The following is an 18,911-nucleotide window of genomic DNA, read 5'->3' as shown; positions in this document are numbered from 1 at the left end:
TACCATTCCAATCCAGAGATGTCGCTGTCAGTCAATTCTCTTGTCATATTTAACAACTGACAGTTGACAATTAAATTAATTTGTTATTTACTTTTTATTTTAGTTTGTGGCTTAATTATTTTATTATAGTGGTGTTACGTTTTTAATTAGATTTAATCAAAATTTTAATCAATTGTATTAAACCTCCTCTCCGTTTTTATGAGTAGAATTTTTAGTTTACATTGATCATCCCGTGTTGTGTTTCTCCACATTAAAAAAACAATATAATAGATCCTGGAAACAGTTTGTTCCAATAGGCAAGTGTGTCATCAACATTTCGGACCTATATATTTTTGGAAGTTTGTAAAAGATTATAAGGTAATATTTATCTAAACAATCATCCTACAAGATTCTTTCAAAAATTTTCATTCAACTCAATATTGCACATCAGTGCTTTCACGTGACACATGGATGGCAGTAGTGTTTAGCATTTTGAAAACAAATTGGAATATTTGAAGTTTTCAGTAAAATATGGAATAAAACATTGAATTGTCTATCTGTTTTAATTTCCTGCGAAATTTCATCAAAAATCCCGCAAAATTTATAATTTGAAATTCTCACGTAACTAAAATTTGTTAATTTAGTTCCCATTCCAATCAAGAGATGGCGTTAATTCGATCCGAAAGATTAACATGGTCGTGAAACGTCTATGAGTATGTATGGTTTGTGGCACTGACAGAACTGACAGCAAATGTCATTGTCAATGTTGTCATAGTTTTGTGATATTTGTAAAGTTTATTGAGTTTATTTAAAAGAATTGATTTAATTTAATAAGGTACCAAAAATATTCAATTAATTAAATTAATTATATTAAATAATTTTATTCTTATTGTATTGTAATGGTATTGTTTACTTTAAGAATTTTTACAGTTTTCTTCATTGTTATTAAATCAACCGTTCATAGAGGCCACTCAAAGTGGTTTTAAACAATTTTAATTGCTATTTAAACATCTGACGTTATTTTATAAAAAATATGATAAATGGAAAATTGAATCACTAATTTATGAATGTTTGACTAAAAAGATTAATCTGTTTCAAAAATGTGTTTTTACTGGACTACAAAAAATTCAGTGTTTTGTCTCATTGACAGAGAGAATATGAATATAATATTATAGTTCATGTAGTGAGCAGGTGATGAGACCGCACCCGTCTGAAATTCTGAAAAATTTCTGATTCGGTTTCTTTGCGAGGATTCCTATTCAAAAATGTCACCTTTAAAAAAATCTAAAGGGTGCCGGGCGGAATTTTTGGGCAAAAATTGTTTAAACAATTTTTTTAAACAAATACAGAATATCATCTTTTTTCCTTCCAAAAATATTTTTTTTAGGTTTTTTGGGTCATTCTAAACAAGAAAGGATTGTATAATTTTTCTCAAAAATTGATAGTTTTCGAGTTATAGGCGATTTAAAATCTAAAAAATGTGAAAATACGTATTTTCAATGCTTAAAAACTCATATTTAAATTAGTATTTTTGAGGTTGCCAAGTACTTGAATTGTAGTTTAAACATTCATTTTCAAGATTCTGCAGACTGATCTGGTCTAACTTCAATTTACACCGTTGTTATTTAATTGTTAATTATGCGTGTCCATCGTCGCTGTCCATCCGATTTTTTTGCACTATTTCCAAAAATTTTCTTTTTCCCCCGAAAACTATATTTTTTAGATTTTTCGGGATATGCTAAATAAAATAGGTTTCTTGTCATTTTTCTCAAAAGTTAATAGTTTTAAAGTTATAAGCGATTTAAAGCGCATTTTCGGATTTTAAATCGCTTATAACTTTAAAACTATTAACTTTTGAGAAAAATGACAGGATACCTATTTTATTTAGAATGTCACGAAAAATCTAAAAAATATATTTTTCGGAGGAAAATAGGAGATGTTTGGAAAGAGTGCGCGCCGCACCGGCAAAAAAATCGGATGGACACGCATAATTAACAATTAAATAACAACGGTGTAAATTGAAGTTAGACCCGATCAGTCTGCAGAATCTTGAAAATGAATGTACAAACTACAATTCAAGTGCTTGGCAACTTCAAAAGTACTAATTTAAATATGAGTTTTTAAGCCTTGAAATTGAAAAATCAGTTTCAGTAAGCCAGTTTTCAGATTTTAAATCGCATATGACTCGAAAACTATCAATTTTTGAGAAAAATTACAAAATACCTTTCTTATTTAGCATGACCCAAAAAACCTAAAAAATATTCTTCGGGGTAATAAAGGTGATCTTTTGTATTTGTTTAAAAAAATTGTTTAAACAATTTCTGCCCAAAAATTCAGCCACCCTTCAGATTTGTTTAACGGAGATATTTTTGAATAGGAATCTACAAAGAAACCGAATCAGAAATTTTTTCAGACGGGAGCGGTCTCACCACATGTACCTACTAATAGTAGGAGATAAAGCACATTCCATAGACTTATATTTATCATTACTGCAGTCACTGAAGGTTTTCACCTCCGATTTTGTTGAACCTTCATCCATTTTCATGAAAATTGGTGAGTAGTTAGAGTATACCACAAGGAACAAAGGTCATCCCGATCTACAACCCTAAATCCCGATTTGTTTTTGCTTATGTACCGATTAAAAACAAATCGGACCTGGCAACACTAATGCCACCCCTTCTCGGGGGTGAAAATTATTTCATTACAGATAATATCATAAGTAGATAGAGCGACAAATTTTAAGCAAAATTTGTTGTATAAAGTTATTAATAAATATAAGTCAATACTTTTTTAGTTATTAAAGGTCAACCGTTGTATTTTTCGTAAAAAAATGCATGTTTTAGAGCTGTCTTTCACGTATACCTAACTCAAAAACTATAAGCTTCTAGAAAAAAGTTATTCCTATTACCAAAATTGAAGATAGTAAAAAACTGAATACACTTCTAAGTTAAAGAGCTAAACTAATGTTAACTCAAAGCGAGTTATGGGTAATTGAATGTATATTTTTTTCGACGAGTACTCAAACCTAAGTATTCAAGCTTAAATTACGGGAAAACGATGCATTTTATAAAATATACCATCTAAGTACCTACTTGTCAAAGTACTTCGGAATACCTATAAAATAAGATCCAAAAGTAGTTGACAGTATTAAAATTAAGCAAGTTATGATGAAAATAAGAGAACCCTTTCGATTATTTTAGGAAAAAGTAAAAAATGAAACATAAGCTGTTTTCACAAAAATTAAAATTTATAGTAATCCTTACAAGAATTTTTTTATATTAGTTAGCATAAGTAATTATTTCAACAATTTTGATCGGTTTAGAATGCATATTAAAAAAAGACAGATATAATTTTAAAAGTCAGAATTTTTAAAATTATCGTAATTTTCATATTCTTCTGGTAATATCTCCAAAAATACTTAATATACGTAAAAAATGATACATAACCAAATTTTAGTTTTTACTCTATCACATATTTTACCTACTATTTCTGTAAGGTAAAAAATAACCGAGATAGGAACGCTTAGAAAGTTTAAAGCTTAAATTTTGCTGCGAGAACAATGTAATCGGAGCAATTTAACCTTATATTTTTAAAAAGTAAGGGATCATCAAAGATTAAATTCAACGTGGTTTAATAGCCCTTGGAATTAACTTTCAAATGGTTTTTAGGTGAACCTGATATCATAAAAATTAACCGAGTTATTAAAAAAAAACAATAACATTTTTTGGAAAAATTTTTAAAAGATAAATTTTGAAAAATTTTTGGGTCATAAATTTGAATGCAATCGAATCGTTCGGGTGCTTATATGATATATATTTCTAAGTACTTTGACAAATGTTTAATAAGTTTATGTTATAAAATGCATCATTTTCCCGTTATTTAAGCTTATAGTCCAGAAAGCCACTGCGCATCCGCTAGGAAAAATATTCTAATTCGGATTTTTTGCACAATCTTACTCAAAAAGGACTCCTTTTAACAAATTTGCATGTTGCCAGGACCAAAAGGTGGTCAAAAATTTTTTAAACGTTTTTTTTTTGTTTTTTTTCCTAAAATAATTTTTTTTGCATGGGAAAAAGTTTTTTTAAGTTTTTTGGATAATTCCAAACAGAAAAGGTCTTTAGTGACTTTTCTCTAAAAATTATAGTTTTTGACATATAAGCGATTAAAAATTGAAAAATTGCGAAATTGGCTATTTTTAACCCTCAAAAACTACGTGAAAAACTAAAAATTTGAATGTTGCCAAGGTAGGTAGATATTCTCTAAACATCGATTGATGAAATCCCGAAGAGTTTTTTGCAATACAATTTTCAAAACTCCTTTCTTTTTTAATTGCTAATCAAGCGTGCGCGACACTATTTTCCACCGACAGTATGGTGCAAATGAAAGGAATAAATTCGTTATTTCGTAAACCGGCAACTTTAAGGAAAAATTCCGAAACAGGTCGATTTTTATTTTTAAGTTATGATATTGTGGCATATATGGTATACTAGTCACGTCATCCGTCTGGGCGTGATGACGTAATCGATGATTTTTTTAAATGAGAATAGGGGTAGTGTGGTAGCTCATTTAAAATGTTCTTCAATTCTCTATTCAGTAATGTAAACATTTACATAATTATTTATACAGGGTGTCCTTCTACTTCTTTTTTTGTCAAATAATTTAATTTAATAAAAAAATTTTTAACACCCTGTATAAATAATTATGTAAATGTTTATATTACTGAATAGAGAATTGAAGAACCTTTCAAATGAGCTAGCACACGACCCCTATTCTCATTTAAAAAAATCATCGATTACGTCATCACGTCCAGATGCACTTCACTAGTATACCATATATGCCACAATATCATAACTTAAAAATAAAAATCGACCTGTTTCGGGATTTTTACTGAAAGTCGCTGGTTTACGAAATAACGAATTTATTCCTTTCATTTGCACCATACTGTCGGTGGAAAATAGTGTCGCGCACGCTTGATTCGCAATTAAAAAACAAAGGAGTTTTGAATATTGTATTGCAAAAAACTCTTCGGGATTTCATCAATTGATGTTCAAAGAAAATCTACCTGCCTTGGCAACATTCAAATTTTCAGTTTTTCACATAGTTTTTGAGGGTTAAAAATAGCCGATTTCGCAATTTTTCAATTTTTAATCGCTTATATGTCAAAAACTATCATTTTTAGAGAAAAGTCACTAAAGACCTTTTCTGTTTGGAATGATCCAAAAAACCTAAAAAAACTTTTTCCGATGCAAAAAAGATTGTTTTAGGAAAAAAACAAAAAAAAAACGTTTAAAAAATTTTTGACCCCCTTTTGGTCCTGGCAACATGCAAATTTGTTAAAAGGAGTCCGTTTTGAGTAAGATTGTGCAAAAAATCCGAATTAGAATATTTTTCCTAGCGGATGCGCAGTGGCTTTCTGGACTATTATGAATACTTAGATTTGGGTACTCGCCGAAAAAAATATACATTCAATTACCTATAACTCACTTTTAGTAATAATACTAAAAGGTTTTTCTAGTAATGAGTTTATTTCATTTTTTATTAGCTTTAATTTTGGTAATAATAACTTTTTTTTTAAACTTATAGTTTTTGAGTTATTTATCAAAAATCGATTAAAAACATGCATTTTTCTCACGAAAAATTAAAATCTTTATCTTTAATAACTCAAAAATTTTTGATTTATTTTAATAACTTTATACAATAAATTTTGCTTACAATTTGTCCCTCCATCGAGCTATGGGGTTCTTTTTAATAAAATAATTTTCACCCCCGAGCAGGGGTGGCATCCACCCCCGGGGTAAAAGCGCAAGTTGGCACCATGCAACCTTTGTTCCTTGAGATATCCTTTAACCACTCACCAATTTTGATGCAAATCGATGGAGGTTTAACGAAATCGGAGGTAATAGTTGTTCATATCCACTTTCAGTAACTGCACTACATAGACACTTATTAGACAGAGTGTCATTCAGAGCGAAGTGACGACACCATCTTTTTTATTTGGGTCAATGCTGTTTCACTCTTAGGGATAGAAAAGCCAGTAATAGTCCATTGAAATGTTACATTTTTTAGGTCATACCTTGCATTTGTTAGAGGAGTCAATTTTTTTTAATGTGTAGGAGTGATCAGTAGAAGCTTAAGTTCAAGTTTTTGCGGTCGACACCCTTGTCCCTCGGCCGCCATTTTGAAAAAGGGGTGCAAAGGGTTTTCGCGCTATATCTCGGAAACTACCAACCCTACGGAAAATTTAATAAAACATAAAATGTAGGTAGCAAATTAAATATTCTACAATTTTGTTTCTGTGACCAACAAAAAAGATATAAACAAAAATGAGTACAAATTTTTTAACAAGTTTCCTTTTGGATATTATAACTTTTTTTGTAGTTCACTTTATGGTAGGGGAGCCCAAGCGGGGATTTTTGCAGTTACTCGAGCGCGTCAGATTATCATATGGGAGAAACCTGGTACCCTGCAGATGTACCTCTACCATATATTGGCTCTCATCACAGGGAGGTTCGTTAAAGGGGGCCCGAAAAAAAATATCTATGGTTAAAAATACTCGAAATTGTCAGATTAAGATAAGGTAAGTTAAGTACATGCAAGAGAGTGTATATTTCAAAAATCTGATGATTTGAGCGGGGGGTAAGGAAATGGTTGAGTCAAAAAGTTTCACAAAAGAAAAGCGAATATTTCGAGAAATGAGGGTCAGATCGAAAAACTAAAGAATAGGTCTTCAATATTTTTCAAAAATGTATCAAATGGTACTAAACATGACCCCCCACAGAAAGGGGTTGGGGGTAAATTTAAAATTTTAAATACAAACCCCGCGATATTTCTCAAAATAAACATCAGATCGAAAAACTGCAAAATACACTTTCAAAATGATTTTGAAAAATCTATCGAATGCTACCAAATACGACCCCCCACTGGGGCGGGGTGGGGGGTTACTTTAAAATTTTATATGGGACCCCAAATTTTTATTGCAGATTTGGATTCTTTACGTAAAAATAAGCAACTTTTATTCGAGACTTTTTTTCTAATTATGGATAGATGGCGCTATAATCGGAAAAAACGATTGTTGGAAATGGAAAATTAAATTAAAAAATGATAAGCGCCCGCTAAAATGTAAAATTTTACTTAACTTTTTTTGATTTTAGGACCTAATAATCACAACCCAATAGGTCCCAACAGCGCTCGAGTAACTGCACATTTAGCATACTTTGCTCCCCTACCATTACAATAAAATAACATTATAGCAATTTTTGAGAGGGTTTTTCAGCGAACAATTTCTAGAACAGGATCTATTCCCTATTTAAGCGGAGCGCGCTTTTATTTGAGTTTAGTTTAAGCTAGAGTTTGTAAAGTAAACTTGTATAAATAAAGTAATAAAGTCGTATATAAATACAGTTCGTCTAATACCTATACTTACCGTTTCCTGAATCCATTTTAAATCAAATAGATCACATAATTTTTGCGAAGTGGATTATACAACAAAACAAATTAATATTCAATGTAAATAAATAAAAACATTAGAAATAGAAAACAAGAATTAAGTTATAATCTTACGTTAAAATAAATAATAAAAACAATAAATACAGGGTGTAACAAAAATAAAGGTCATAAATTAAATCACATATTCTGGGACCAAAAATAAATTGAATTAACCTAACTTACCTATTTATACTAATATGCACATAAAAAAAGTTACAGTCAGTCCTTTGAAGTTACAAAATGAAAATCGATTTTTCGAATATATCGAAAACTATTAGAGATTTTTTATTGAAAATGGACATGTGGTAGTTTTATGGCAGGAACATCTTAAAGAAAAATTGTAGTGAAATTTGTGTACCCCATAAAAAATTTATGGGGATTTTGTTCCCTTAAACCCACCAAACTTTTGTATACGTTCCAATTAAATTATTATTGCGGCATCATTAGTTAAATTCAATATTTTTAAAACTTTTTTGGCTCTTAGTATTTTTTTGATAAGGCAATTTTTATCGAGTTGCGGCTTCTTTTTTAATATGTTTACATAAAAATTTTATGGGGGTTTTGTTCCTTTAAACCCCCGAACTGTTTGTGTACGTTCCAATTAAACTATTACTGCGATATCATTAGTTTAACACAGTGTTTTTAAAACTTTTTTGCCTCTTTGTATTTTTTAATATGGTTCAAAATATAAATACCTAAAAATGTAAATCATAAATAAATTTTCATATTATTACCAAGTCTCCATAATCATACTTAACCATATACAAATATGTGGTGGATTTGACAAATATTCAAAATATCTCGATAAAATCTCGACTTTTCGAAAAAGTAAATGTTTAAAACATTGTGTTTAACTAATGGTACTACAATAATAATTAAATTGGAACGTACACAAAAGTTTAAGGGGTTTAAAGGAACAAAACCCCCATAAATTTTTTATGGGATATCTAAATTTCACTATAATTTTTTCTTAAGATACTACTGCCAGAAGAATGCCACATGTCCATTTTCAATCAAATATCTCAAATAGTGTTCGATATATCGGAAAAAATCGATTTTTATTTTGTAACTTCAAAGGGCTGTAACTTTTTTTTATGTGCACATTTGTACTAAGGTAAGTTAGGTTCAATCGAACTATTTTTGTACCCAGAATATGTGACTAAATTTATGACCTGCATTTTTGTTACACCCTGTATAATAAAACAAATACTTTAATAGCTAAAGCACAGAATAAATAACCATGTGGTTATATATTCTGTGGCTAAAGAATAAAAACAAATCTTAAGTGTCAATATCGCAACTGTCAAATAAATGTTACCAATTTATGCCAAAATGTCACCTTCGTTCGATTAAAGTTACAGTGTGTTCCGAACAAATGTGCTTCATAAAAACGCTATATAATCCATTTCTACAAATTAAATGAAACATATTATTGTGTATTTCTTTAATTTAACATTAATTGAAATCTTCAAATATTATTTCTACGCGTATATAATAAAATATGTCCAGTGGCTGTAATTTCAAGGTACTCGGCAAAATTATTCTAAAAAAGAACACACCTATCGCCTAAATATTTCGCGTTGATATCATACAGTCGGAAAAATGAAAGAATAGGGCTTTTCATTCACAGTCATTTGTTTCGAGCTTCTGTCATATGTCGTATAATCCGTGTATATTAATATTATACACAGATTATACAAAATATGACAGAAGCTCGAAACAAATGACAATCGATGAAAAGCCCTATACCCATGAACGATCACATCAATCACTTATTTTGTATTTGCTGTCTTTTTCTATAAATAAAAAACGTTTGTTATAGAAAAAGACAGCAAATACAAAATAAGTGATTTATGTGATCGTTCATGGGTATTCTTTCATTTTTCCGACTGTATGTGATGTCGCGGGCTATGACCATAGATATAACAGAATAGATTAGGCCAGTTCGGAAAATAGTGTCACTGTCGTTCCGTTATTCCCACCTCTTGGTAGATACGCTCACACTCGCACGACAGACAAAGATAGCTAGACCACCGTACTTGATATCGGCGTTACACCCCGATGCATTGAGTGGCATATGACTAGCCTGATCTATTTTCTTTACATATCTCTGGCTATGACGCGGATGAAATGCAACGGTAAGTATATTAGACGGAGTATACTCACCGCTCGTTTTATTGTTACAATATCTTAGCCCAAGCGGGGATTTTTGCTTACTCGAGCGCGTCAGAAAAACACATGGAGAGAAACCTTGTACCCTGTAAATGCACCCCTACCATATTTATATTGGATCTTAATACAGTGGAGTTCGTTAAGGGGGGTTCGACAAAAATCTATCCTTAGAAAAATTCTAAATCGTCAGATTTGAAGGTAAGTTAAGTAAAGTGTACATTTCAAAAATCTGACAGTTTGAACGCGGCATAAGGAAATGGGTGAAGTAAAAAGTTTCACAAGAAAAAAGCTAATTTCGAGAAATAAACGTCAGATCGAAACACTAAAAAATACGTGTTCAATATTTTTCAAAAATCTATCGAATGATACCAAACACGTCCCTCCACGGAGAGGGGTGGGGAGTAAATTTAAAATTTTAAATAGGAACCCCGCGATATTTCGCGAAATTAACATCAGATCGAAAAACTGCAAAATACACGTATTCAATTTTTAAAAAATTGATCGAATGACACCAAACACCACTCTCCTCGGAGGTGGGGTGAGGGGTTACTGTAAAATCTTGAATAGGAGCCCCCATTTTTATTGCAGATTTGGATTCCTTACGTAAAAATAAGTAACTTTTATTCGAAACACTTTTTCGAATTATGCATAGATGGCGCTATAATCGGAAAAACGATTGTTAAAATTTTTTAATTATAATTATGTTTATTTACAATCTACATCATTTCAACAGTATTAATTAAATGTGTTCCATGTTTTTGGGCATGAAGGAGAGACTTCCAATAGACCTTATTCTATTTATGTTTAAGTTTTAAAATAGGTCTTGAGGCCAGGTTCTATCTAGATTCCTTATGGCAGGGCCATTGTGGAATAATTCCCTTACTAACTGATTTTTATGGTGAGTGGTACGCTCATTTTGTGACTCCGTGGCTTGATGGATTTCTTCTCTGATGAAAGGTATATTTAAGTCTTCATGAAGTTTTTGATTACTTACGTGCCATAGTGCATCCACTATTGATCTTAGAACTTTAGACTGAAATCTTTGGATGATATTCAGTGATGTTGACTTTGCACAGCCCCATAGGTGTAGTCCGTAGTAGCAAATAGGTTTGAGTATAGCTTTGTACAGAATAATTTTGTTTTGGGTATTGAGTTTTGATCTGCGTCCAAGGAGCACATTTGCCGGAATTTCAAGTCGAGCTGTCTTCTTTTGGTCTGGATATGTTTCTTTCAAGTGAGATGTTCGTCAAGATGGAGGCCAAGGTATTTAGCGTCTGTTACTGTTGGTATTCGTACATTTTCCATTCTTACAGGTGGGCATGTGTTGTGGCGGTTGGTAAACGTTATTTGAGATGATTTTGTTTTGTTTACTTTTGTTCACCATTTTGTGTACCATTCACTGAGTAGGTATGTCCATATGGTGTTGTAGATCTTGTGAGACTCATGTCAGACTCTGGTATATCGACTATGTAGAGTGAGAAAAGCAGCGGCCCGAGAACTCTACCCTGCGGAACTCCGGAGTTATTAAGACAGAGGCTGGATTGTTGGTCTTTGAATTTTACAGAGAAATATATATTTGATAAATAGGATTTGATTAGGAGGAAATAGTTACTGGATAGTGCTAATTTTACTTTGTAAAGCAGACCTCTGTGACAAACTTTGTCAAACGCTTGTGAGATATCTAGGAATATAGCGTTGCAATATTTCCTTTCTTCGAAAGTTTTTGATATTTCATTTATTACTCGATTGACTTGTTGTGTAATAGAGTGATTTTCCCGAAAACCAAACTGATATTCTGGTAGTAAAGTTAGGAATTCATGATCTGCGTATATTCTTTATAGCAGCAATCTTTCAAAAACTTTGCTAACGATTGGGAGTAGGCTGATGGGTCGATAAGATGTTACTTCATTCGGCTCTTTGCCTGGCTTAAGAATCATTATGATTTCTGCAAATTTTTGGAGAGTATGATAAGCGTAGCATGCGATTAAATATAACTGTTAGCATAATAATGGCCTTAGAAAACATTAAAGGTACTGGAAAAGGATATAAGATGGTGGAAAAACAGATAAAAATCCTCTGTTATGCTGACGACGCAATCTTAATCTCCGATAACGAGGATAACCTACAGCGAATGGCACAAACTTTCAATACAATAGCGAAGAACTACAACATGAAAATATCAACAGCCAAGACAAAATCCCTGGTAGTGTCAAGGGAACCCATAATATGCAAATTAGTAATTAACAACGAACGAATTGAGCAAGTCTCGAGATTCCAATATCTGGGAATCGAAATATGTAGTTATGGAGATGTTAAAGAGAGCGTCCGAAAGCAAGCAAATAGAGGCAATTACGTGTCAGGATGTCTGAGGGATGTAATCTGGAGAAACAAAGATATGAGGCTGGAAGGGAAAGTACGCATATACAAATCATGTGTAAGACCGATCATGACGTACGCGATAGAAACAAGATGTGACACAGCAGAAACCAAGAGGATACTGAGAACATCAGAAATGAGGACGCTGAGGTCAATAACTGGGAAAGCACTGAGAGACAGAATACCTAACGACAGAATAAGAGATCTCTGTAACATACAAGATATAGTACGATGGGGAAGACAGAGACGACGAGAGTGGAATTAGCATGTGACGAAAATGGACAGCGATAGTATAGCCGGGGATTTGAAGCCAACAGGCAAGAGACCAATGGAACGCCCTTTAAAAGGTGGCGAGATAGCTGGCAGTCAACATGACAGCTACGAATACAAGCTCAAAATCGGTAAGGAACAGGCCAAGAAGCCTATTATATGAAGAAGAAGAAGAAGAAGATAATAATGGCCTTACGAGGAAGTTGTTTTAGTACTTGTGCCGAGATTAAGTCATAACCTGGGACTTTTCGTGAGTTGAGTTTGTTTATTTCTTTCTTGAGTTCCATATGTAGGAGTAAAACTTTTGATCGGAAGGGACATTTGACATGCTGCGCTATAATTAGTTCTTCCACTTCTTCATCACGGTCTGGTGGCTCGGTTTGAAATACACTCGTAAGATGTTCAGCAAGAACCTTCCGCTTTTTCTTTGTTGGAATGAGCCCATTCACTATTTGATTTACGGAGGGGAGGAATAGTAGTGTATGGTTTTTTGAGCTTCTTAGTCGCGTCTGGTCATTTGCTGCAAGATTTGTAATTTGATGTTCGAAGGTTTCGTTGTTTGTAGCTTGGATGGCTACTCCAAGTTGTCTACGTAGACTATTGTATACAGGGTGTTTCATTAATAATTATCCATATAGTAACTGGAGAAACCTTAGCACAAAATACGAAGATTTAACCTAAAACACTTAAATAAAATGTGGTTCCTTACTGAGTTACAGGGTGTTTTATATAAAAATTTAAAAACTATTTTTGCTCAGCGTTTTAAAACTATTCGACGTATCCTTTTCATACTTGGCACAAAGTGCAACTACTAGACACCCTACTAAATTATGATAAACAAACGTTTCTAGCTACTACCAGAGGCGTACGACAGGGGATGGTGAATTGTTGACCCTTCTCAAATTCTACTCCACTGGAGAAATTACTATTTTAGTGCCATTTTTAGATTCTCCAATACTTTCTACGTAAATAACATACTCTTCATTGGTAACGATAAAGTCATTAGTTTTCTAGATATTTGAAGTTAAATCTGAAACGGCACAGTTATTTTGATTTATTTCTAATATGATTCATATGATTAATATTTAAAAATTATTTGTACCCAGTACTTTAAAACTATTTGGCGTATCCTTATCATACTTGGCAGAAAGTGTAGGTACTGTACACCCTACTAAATTAAGATAAATAAACGTTTCTAGCTTCTACCAGAGGCGTACGACAGGGGATAGTGGCTGGTTGACCCTTCCCAAATTCTACGCCACTGACGAAATTGCTATTTTAGTGTAATTTTTGATTTTGCAATACTTTTTATGCAAATAATATACTGTTCATTCGTAACGATAAAATGATTAGTTTTCGAGATATTTGAAATTAAAAATGAAGCGACACAATACATTAATCAAAATAACCGTGTCGTTTCATTTTTAACTTCAAAGATCTCGAAAACTAATGACTTTATCGTTATGAATGAAGAGTATATTATTTTCACAGAAAGTATTGGAGAATCCAAAAATTGAACTAAAATAGCAATTTCGCCAGTGGCGTAGAATTTGGAAAGGGTCAACCATTCACTTTCCCCCGTCGTACGCCTCTGGTAATAGCCAGAAACGTTTGTTAAAATAATTTAGTAGTTTGTACAGTACCTATACTTCCTGCCAAGTATGAAAAGGATACGTCGAACAGTTTTAAAATGCTGAGTCAAAATAGTTTTTAAATTTTTAGATAAAACACCCTGTAACTCAGTAAGGAACCACATTTTATTTAAGTGTTTTAGGCTAAATCTTCGTATTTTGTGCTAAGGTTTCTCCAGTTACTATATGGACAATTATTAATGAAACACCCTGTATATGTTGATCTACGTTGTTTCTAGATCTTTGCCAGTTTCTTCTCGCACGAAGTTTTTCAGCAATGAGTTGGCGAATGGCGAATGTGTAGTGGAACATTTGTTGTATGTGTCGGTCTGCGTTCAGTTCGTGGTGTAGATTGCCATGCCGCTTCTTGCACAAGGGTGGTGAAATATTGAACTGCTGTATCTATCTCGTGTGGAGATTTGATTCGCAAATTAAGATTAATGTTTTCTTCTAGGTAGTATTGGAAATCGGCCCAGTTGGTATTTTTTGACGTGAGTCAAAAAAGGAGCGGGTGTGTTGTTTATAACTGTGGTACTCTTGTTCATAATAACTGGTGTATGATCATGATCAGATGAGAGATCATAGCTGGATTCTATTAGACGGTTGTTTCTGGATTCTTCTTTGCTTATGTAAGAGTCCAGCACATCTGGAAGTTTTCTGGGGTCACTCGGCCAGTAAGTAGGGATTCCGTTGGTGTGGCAATCATAGTTGTTGTCGGTCATTTCATTTAAAAGGTTACGACCTTTTGTTGTTATGAGTCTTGAGCCCCAGTGTGTGTGTTTCGCATTCCAATCTCCCCCGGCTACAAATTTACTGCCAAGTAATTGAAAGAAGGCTTTGTATTCATCAGGCTTTGTATTCATCTGTGGAGATTGCATAACGAGGTGGGCTGTAGATTGCATATATGTTAAAGATTATTTAAATTGTTGTTGTTTTTTTTTGGCACAGGCTTTTGCCATTCAGCCAGTCACAACTTTTTTAAGTTCTTCCTAAAGCAAAGAAAAGAAAGTAATTATCACAATACCTATTTGATTATCAGTAAGGAATAACATGGTTACTCGCTGCTCGTCTAGGACCCATCAAGACATTAAATTAATACACAAACTAGACTGGGTCACGGAAAGAAGGTTTTAAACAAATGGGGTAAAACAAAGGTTACTAGTTTAACTGTGCTCACAAGTTAAGGTTACTTTTTGAAATAAATTCTGTTAAATAGTCATATACGGTTTTATTATTTAATGACAAAAGGTAGCAAATGTTATAGGGAGGAAGGATTTTATGTTTGATTAAATTTTTTATTAAGTCATCAGTTTGTTGTATATATTTTGTACATTCAAAGAAAATATGGTTTAAATCTGCTTCTTTTTGACAATCTTCACATAAATTGGAACTTAAAATTCTAAGTTTTGCTAGATGGGCTGGATAACACGCGTGTCCAGATCTCATTCTGATAATAGATGTAATGTATCTACGTGGGACAGAGTAATTTTTAAACCAAAATTCACTCGGGATTGTGGGTTGTATCAGTGCATATTGTGACTTGGAGTGTTGACTATATTCATAATATTCTTGTTTCCACTGTTTGTTTACATCATTCTTGATTTTTATAAATACATCTGGAATGCAGAGCTTATAATCTGTTTTCACACCAGAAGCAATGGCTTCCTTAGCTAATATATCTACATGCTCATTATACTCGAGCTCTATGTGAGCTTTAATCCACAAAAATCTAACTGTTCTTTGCTCATGGTGTAATTCAAAAATATTTTTTTTTAATTAGAATGTAAATATGTATTTGTGTTTTTACTGGGTAAAAACATAGTCTCAATGGCTAAAAGAACCGACAAAGAATCAGACGCAATTGTTGCGGAGCTGTCATTGGAACTCTTAAAATACTTTAATGCTTCATAAATTGCTATGGCTTCAGCAGTAAAAATTGAAAAATTATGATCCAGTGTAAACATGTTTTCTATACTTTTTGAGGGGATATAAAAAGCGCATCCAGTGCCAAAAGAAGACTTTGATGCATCTGTGTAAATAACTGTTGATTCTGGCCAGTTTTCTAATAAATTTCTTAAAATATTGAAGCTGATTGCAGTATTTACATGGTACCTTGGTTTAATTACCGTAATAGCTTGCAAAAAGCATCAAAATCTTCAAAGTTTGAGCTGTTATATGTATGTGAGTTGGTGTAATCGCAATATGAGAGATTCCTAAAAGCCTCACAAAGTGGAGGGGAGTTCTTGTGGATCCAATATTTATTTATTAAATCTGCATTATTAAGTTTGCTAATATTGGAGTAGAGAGAGGGGTTTCTATGACAAATATTAATCAGAAATTTTTGACTAAGATATTGTCTTCTATATCTCAATGGAAATTCAAGAGATTCAACATATAACGAATTGGTTGGAGTTGACTTCATAGTACCCAGGCAAATACGTCATATTGTATTTTGAAACACATCTATTTTTCCCAAGATATACTTAGCTGCTGAACCATACAAAACACATCCATAATCGATGATTGATCTTATGTACGATCGATAAAAAAGCAATGCCGTTTCTACATCGGCTCCCCACCAAGTTTTAGAAATTGCTTTGTTGCATCTGTTTAACATGAATTCGATGTGTAGCTTCCAAGTTAATTTACGGTCAAGAATCATCCCTAAATATTTAATTGAGGCACAGAAATTATACTCACGACTGCTTACTGTTATTTTGTCTATTTTTGGGAGATTATGTCTCGTGAAAATACATATACTGGATTTGCTCGGTGCTATTTCAAATCCATTTTCTTTGAACCAGCTATTAGAGAAGTCGTCCATTTTTCCTAAAATTTGTATGCACTTTTCGTATGATTTGGAAGATGAGTATATCAGAAAATCATCAGCATATATTGTATTATATTAAAGCTGTTATTTACCATTGAAATATTGTACAAGTCAGCTGTATACAGATTAAATAATAGAGGGCTTAAAACTGACCCCTGTGGAAGTCCTAGGTTGTTATATCGAGGACCTATCAGTCTATTATTATTAGATCTCAGATAAATTTTTCTGCAAGTGTAAAAGTTGAGTATGGTTTTCGCTAATGCAGCTGGTATGTGAAAATTTCTAATCATTCTTTCCATTAGGATGTCAAGACACACACTATTATATGCACCTTCTATATCTAAACATATTGTAGGTAGATATGTATTATTGGTAAATGTATTCTGAATGTCTGTTACTAATGTAGCAATAGCGTCTATAGAACCACATCCTTTTTTGTATCCAAATTGAAATTCTGGAAGTAAGTTATTCATATCTAACCACCATTCTAGTCTATGTTTGATCATTCGTTCTAATGTTTTTAGTAAACAAGACATAGGGGAAATGGGTCTGTACGAATCTGCTAAGTTGGAATTTTTACCTGGTTTGAGAATAGGAATAATAATTACTTCTTTAAATTCATAAATAACTGAATTATTAATAATTATGTCGTTAAATATATCTAATAAAAAGAGTTTAGCAATTTTAGGAAGAAATTGAATCATAGGATATTTAATATTGTCTAATCCTGGGCTTGTGTTGCATCTGTTTTTGAGTGCATATTCTAACTCAGCAATTTTAAATGGTTCTAGTAAAAATTCCTTTTCATTATTTTTTGTAGTAGGTATTATAATTTCTCGTGGTTTAACAGATGGTGGTGCTATCTGGTCAAAAAATTCTTCCTCTAATGTACTGTCAAAGCATTTTGTATTCGATATTGGTTTTCTGTTTATTTTCCTGGCTTGATTCCATAAGGATGATGATGGAGTATTTTTGTTAAGGGTGGAGACAAAATTTTTCCAACTTTGTTTTGCGATTGCTTTCAGTTTTTTCTTACCGTTTGCTATGGTCTCTTGGCATTTCAAATAGTTCTCAAAATTCGAATTGTGTTTATAATTTGAAAGTGATTCTTGTCTCTCACTGATGATTTTGTCACAATCTCTATTCCACCAGGGAGGAGGGGTTCGAATTTTGTTTTTAAAAGTGGAATTGAAATTTCTGCCGCCTGGTTGATCCCATCTATTAAGAAATTGTATTTTTCTGATATATTTTCCATTTGGTATTGCTTATCAAAAAATTGTTCTACACACGATGTATATAAATACCAGTCGGCCTTTTTTACGTTCCACTTGCTCGCAGGATTAATCTCCTCATTTTTATTCTGGCAATTTATTTCCATATTGATGATAAAATGGTTTGAACCTAAAGTGTCAGGATAGACGGGCCAGTGAATAGTTAGTTCAGGCGAAACAAAAGTTACATCAATGGCTGAAGTATTTTGGTCAGGTCGGGTAAAAATAGTTGGTTGACCATTATTCATTACTATATAATCCAAGTCATCTGCAACTGTTATGAGTTGTTTTCCAACTGCGTCATTAAAAGTCGATCCCCAGATTGCATGATGTGCGTTGAAGTCTCCACCTATAATTGCTGGTTTACTGACTTCCGAAAAAATATTTTTCCAATCATCTACTGTGCTCTTACTTTTAGGTGATCTGTATATAGATAATATGCTTAATTCACTTTTTTCAGCCTTGTTCCTGTACGCGGGGCTCTACAGGAATCGACAACGATCCCCAGCTACTCGTGGGAATAAATATGAATACTCACCAACATGCAAGGCAAGCACGGTGTTTAAATGCCACAAACCCGACCAGTGTAAACCAACCCTATTCAAAGTGCGTCAAAAATATAAACCTCAACATCGCCACATATAATGCTCGGTCGCTCTCTACCGAAGAAAGGTTCGAAGAAATGGAGGAAGAACTTTCAAAAGTGAATTGGGATATTGTGGGTATCAGCGAAGTTAGAAAAAAAGGAGAGAATCTTATCTCACTCCCATCAGGCCATCTGTGGTACTACAAAGGAGAAGAGGAATCGACAGTCGGAGGAGTCGGCTTCTTTATTCACAAAAGAATTGCAAACAGAATTGTGTCAATAAACCAAATATCAACAAGGGTGGTCTACTT

This window comes from Diabrotica virgifera, chromosome 9, assembly GCF_917563875.1.
Source record: "Diabrotica virgifera virgifera chromosome 9, PGI_DIABVI_V3a".
In the NCBI taxonomy this organism is placed as follows: domain Eukaryota; kingdom Metazoa; phylum Arthropoda; class Insecta; order Coleoptera; family Chrysomelidae; genus Diabrotica; species Diabrotica virgifera.
The sequence above is the reverse complement of the archived record's forward strand: the minus strand, read 5'-3'. Positions refer to the sequence as shown.